General features: G+C 37.5%; 1 pseudogene; it reads right to left on the minus strand.

Moving 5' to 3' along the window:
- Positions 1-1,969: 1,969 nt before the first annotated feature.
- LOC121315409 lies at positions 1,970-2,344 on the minus strand (annotated as a pseudogene).
- Positions 2,345-5,894: the final 3,550 nt, after the last annotated feature.

Consider the following 5,894-nt stretch of genomic DNA (forward strand, 5'->3'; position numbering starts at 1 on the left):
ATCACAAAATTATCATAAAACTCAATTGGCAGTCAGTTACCAAAAGAGGCCCAGTGATAAATAAGCATGGAAAGTAAGTTAACATCTTATCCAGTTGTTGGGTGAGTCCTGCATGGAAAGTTTTGAGCAACACTGGCAGTACAGTGTGGGAAAAGGAATATAATGCGCACCTGTGCTGTTACTCGTAGCCTTTGGGCACACCGGTCCTGTCAATCCTTGTACTTTTCAAATAGAAGTCTTTCCACGTTAAATTAAAGATTCATTAGTATTCTCTTTGTTTAACTTGTTTTCAAACAAGTAACATTTCTTCTTAACAGGACAGTCTACTGAAATGTCTCCCTCCTGTGGAAGTAATTTTCATAAACCTGAAAGAGCTAAAAGTTTTGACGGTACCCTGATCCACTGGTTTATGATGCATCAAAAATTATTATTATTATTATATCTATTATTTATATATATATTTTATTATATTGTCTGTTATCGACTCAATGTTCCCTCTGTGGATAAACGTTCATTGTTGTGTTTAATTGTTGTAATAAAACCCAAGCCCCAATAATGACCCCAATAAACGTAACAACAAAGGTGTTGTATAACTCCATATTCAGGCAAGCTGGTTTTCTGTACAGCATGGCAGTGTATACAAGGACCCCATAAGTAATAATGTTCCTGGGTTTTGTAATTATTATTAGGATAAAAATTATATAGATATATATTCTATATATATATATTAATATACAAAAGACTAATGTCGATTAGACCGTTCTGGCATTAAACACAAATTGTGTTCCCACAAACCCTTCAAAAAGGCTATGGTATACATAATAATTAAAGTACACGGTGCCACTACTGAATTACTGGTTTACCAGTTATATTCAATGTAATTCGTATTGATCATAGTGTTTAACATAGATCACAAATTATTTTATTATCTGAATGTATGAAATTATGACATCCACTAGTATGAGGTGGATGTTCAGGAAATAATAATAAATATTTTTAAGGTAACCATTTAAAATAAAAGTTCTACACAATAATTTATTTCAAATTCTTTATTTATATAAATGTTTGTCATACAATACAATACAGTTTACACAGTTAATTGTGATGTCACTACGACATTAAATGGCATTTCGCATAGGATACCGATTAACAGTATGGTTAATTTTCAAACAGTATGGCTAATTTGTTTTCAAGCTGGTTAATTTATAAACAGTATGCTTGAGACATTAATTGACAATGAGAAGGACACCCTTGGGGTCCTTAGTGTCATACAATATAGAAGTGTGAATAAAGCAATCTTAAATGTGGATGCTCATCCTTTTCCATGAAAATGACTACTTTAGTTTCTCACATTTGCCATCTGAGTATTAGCACACTCCGATGAAGATATGCATAAATTTTCCATGAAAAGGCTAAAATGATGAGGCATTATTTTAAAATACCATAGTGTTTCACAGATTTGAAGGCTAACAAACTTATTCACCTTACTTAATATAATAATAATAATAATAATAATAATAATAATAATAATAATAATAATAATATAATATTAAAATTCGTGCGATTATCAAGTAATTAAAAACTGACCAAATAATCTAAAACAATTCCTATTCATTACAAGTCTGTTTTTACTTTAAATTGAGTGTCCCAGAATGATTTTAACCCAGGAATGTGAATAAGAAACTGGAATGCAAAAAAGAAGCTGGCCAAATAAGAATCCAACTTCGGCATCATGTTGTTTGGTGTGGCATAAAACTGAGGTCGGCCTTGATGAGCGTTCATTAAAAACTCCTGCCTTCATCTTCATCGGAATTTGAGGATCACTCTGTTGGAGTTAGACTATTAAAATTGTTGTCCAATGCATCAGATATTGCCTTTTGCACATCAGGATCCGCCAGCAAGTTTGAAAGAAAGTTACTAATATTATTCATTTTTTTGTTCTCTTTATTGAGAACTGTATTTTATAAAGTTAGGTCAAGAGTCCTCTGGGCGTTTCGAAGTTCATTCCAACAGTTGGCTGGGTGACCTGCAGGTTGGACAGGCTGCCGAAATTCAGTAGCTTCAGCATCTCTTTGGTATCAGAATCAATTTCAGTGATCACCTGGTCCAAGGCAGAGACCTCAGGAACATAGGTGTCCCTTTTCTCACTCTGTCCTCCTGCAGTTTGACGGAGATGCTTCTGACTGGTCCCTTCTGGATGTGTTTCATCATATGGGTAACACACCCGGCAAGGGAATGATGGTAATCTCCTTGGACACTCTCTTGTTGGTGTGGAAGTCATTGCCAAGGCGGGTGTAATATTTTTCAACGAAAAGCTGTTTTTTTTTGTCCTGACACGTCCCATGTTGGATCAGGCTGTTTTTGTTTCAGATAGACATCAAAATAAATGCATCCCCCAGTATATTTCCATGTTGACAAAACAAGTTAATTGCCATTAAACTCGGGTGTCCTGTAATATACATATGTGTGTGTGTGGAAGGGTGGGGTTATTCACAGACACGGGAGACAGAAGTTGGTATTTGGAAAACACCGCACAGGTGCCCAGTTTTATTTATTTTATTTTTTCATTTATTTTCTGTGGCCTGTATACCACAGGCGCACTCACAGGTGCTCAAAAATAATAATAAAAACCAAAGGCAAAATGACAAGGGAAAACAAAACACAGTAATAAAACTATAAAATGAAAGTGCTGCTTATGCAGTGCCCCCACTGCCACTATGCCAGTCAGCTCGAGTCTCTGTCCTACGTGTGGCTATTCTCTATACACTGGGGTGGCCAGAGATCCCCATATATCTAAACATGTCCCCTCTGGTACATAATACTTTATTTTACTTCTTATGTTATTTGTTTAAGGTGGGCTGTCTTCCTCAGCCTTGCTTGCCTGTTTCCTCCTTTCTTCAACCGCTGGCGTTCCTGCCTGGTCTTTATTTACACTGGCGTCTTCCGCCAACCCAATGCATAGCCAGGCTCAGTACTTATGGGCCGAGCAATCCCCCAAGGCCCGCCTCTCAGCCACTCAGAGAGAGGGAAAGTCAACATACCCTCTTCCCCACCTCTCCATGTCATTGCCATGACTGACAGGCGGCTCTTACGAGGCTGCTGCACTTTTCCTGCAGAATCACACATGCGCCAAACAGTCAGCACAGATCTCCCCTATTACAGAGTGGATAAAATTGTCTTGGGACTGCAAAAATCTGCTAAAAAACCTTGGGAGAAAAAGGAGAAGTACATTTTTACCTTTCTTTGGCAAGTTATTTCTCTTGCTGTATGACAGGTTGTGACAGAGATTGAATGAATCCTAGTCAACAATCTCCCTCCCGACCACTGAGGATACAGTATAACAGGAACCATGTGCCTCGTACTGGATAGTTTGGCAGTTCATTCCAGGGTCAGTCGGAAGCCAGACATCCAGGAAGGGGGCAGAGTCACAATACCACAATACGGTAAGCGATGTGTCAGTCATGGATTAGAAGACACTTGATTGAACTAGTTATCGGCAGGGGCGTGAATAGGGGTATTTCAGGGGATGTGATGATGCAATCACTGCGCTGTCAAGCTAGCATCCAACCCGGATCCCAAACACTGCACCAGTCACAAATAACTATGTATTCACCACCAGCACGGGAGCACTGGAAAATGACGCGGAGCCATGGCGGGACATTGCTGTTGTTTATTATTGTTTTGGGACTGAAACCCAGTATTATTTGGCTGTGCAACCTACACATGGCTTTGTATTTGCCAGCGCTATTATTGAATAGTGCCAAACCACTTTCAGGAAAATAAAATAACTGTTTGCACAGGGAATGCTGTCTGTGTGTTGTTGTTTAAGCACTATATCACCACTACACCTGCGCACTACTAACCACTTTACCAGACAGGTATTGACTTTTTTTTCTACATTTCACCTAAGAGTGTTGGGAACTACAAATTAAAAGTGAAATGGTGCTTTACTTTTTGCTGCACCAATACCCTGAAAACACGTAAACTATCCTTGCTGTATAGAGAGTCTGGCAGTTCTCGAGCTTCGCTGACAACCTGTCACGAGGAACTACCGTTCCTCTCAATACTACTTTGTAGTTTTCCATATAATTAACGAAAAACCTGACAAATTGTAATATGTGACTGTGGCAGGCTGGCAAGTGGATAGAGGCCCAGAAACAGTCTGCAGTTAAAAAAAAAAACTAATTTTATTATAAATAAACAAAAATACAGGTGCACAAGGGCAAAACAAAAAATCTTTAAACACAAATAAAACAAAAAACAAAATTCACAAAAATAAAGGTTTCCAGGCTGGGCAATGCCTTCACTGGATTCAAAACTTTCAAACCTTCAAAAATACCACAGCAAACCACCAACCTGCTTCCTCAACTCCCTCCTCTTTAATGGGAAGCAGAGGCCTCCTTTTATGTCAGGTGGCTGGGTGCTGATTGATCGTTAATTAAACTAATCATCTAATCAACCCCAGCCACCTGAACACAATGAACCCAGGCAGGTAAGGGAATTTAACCCCATCCCTGCCAATTTCTAAAGAGCAGAGCTGTGCTCTGCCACAGTGACATTTCAAAAGCTAACACTTTCTAATACTGTACTACTATTATGGCTACCAGTACACTTTTGCAACATAATTTTGTCATTTCTGAAGATGTTAAATTGTTGTTACAATGTTATAGTATTCATATTGATTGTACATTTCACAACCTCACAGCTGGAGTTTGGATTTCAGGGTGTTAGCAGGACAAAAGTTCAGAAAAAAAAAAAAAAAAACTTTCAGCTGAAAATAACATTTTCACCATTTATTTCTGGTTTTTAATAACCAGTGCCTGAGGGGAAATATCGCAGCTTCTTTTTTTTAGACACTGCAAGAGCTTATAACCTTTTGTATTGAATATTTGAATGTTATAGTGCTATTTTGGATGCAGTTGTTTTAATGTTTTCTTAAATATAGGAAAAAATAATGAAAATAAAGCAAATTAAGTTAAAGGTAATTCAAATTACTTAAAAACTTTCAACTAATATAAAACAGGGCAGAAGAATGTGCCTGTCCTTCCCCCACTCTGCACACGGCAAAAGCAGGGGATTTTAAACAGATAGATCTTTAAAACTAAAACAGTGTTGTGGTTAAAACTAAAATTTAAAAAAAAAACAAGATTGCTTTTTAATTCAAAATTTAACAGCAAAGAAATTCAATGTTTAAATGAAGAATAAAATAAAAAGAAACAAACACAGAAAAACAAAGCAAAATGGCTGCCCTCCTGCTCTTGCAAATAATGCAAGTGCAGAGAGAACAAAAGAAACACCAAGCAATAAAATCTAATAATTAAAAACAAAAACTACTACAGCACAAAAAAAAAAAATATAAAAAGGATTCGAAAACTAAAAGTATAAATAACTGAAAGGTACAATTCTGTTTGTCTGGTCAGTGTAAACTCCACTGCCAGTTGGATCCCGGTATAACTTAGACAGGAGGTTCAATATGCCACACACCATGCACGATGTCAAGTTCCAACCAAATCTTTATTTAATAGTTTTAAAACACAAACACAAATAAGGCATTAATGATTTGCACACAGAACACCCCACCCCGCCGGATTACAATAGCCAAACTAAGTGCAACCTAAAAATGCCCAACCCCCCCAATAAATACCATAAAACCACCAACAAAACAATACAATTGTGTTTCCTACCCAGCGAGCTGGTTTTCCTAAAACCCTATACAAAATACTAAAATACAGACAACACATCCCCCTTTGACAGCACACAATTGTCTGTGCAGCCACACTACTGAGCAGCCTGTTAATTTGTATTTTCAGCTCTGTCTCTGCCTGTGAGTGTCCCTCCTTTTCCCCTTCGTTGCAGCAGCAAACTCCACAAGAACGTCCTGTGCTCTTTTCTTC

Source organism: Polyodon spathula, chromosome 5, assembly GCF_017654505.1.
Source record: "Polyodon spathula isolate WHYD16114869_AA chromosome 5, ASM1765450v1, whole genome shotgun sequence".
NCBI classification, from domain to species: Eukaryota; Metazoa; Chordata; class Actinopteri; order Acipenseriformes; family Polyodontidae; genus Polyodon; species Polyodon spathula.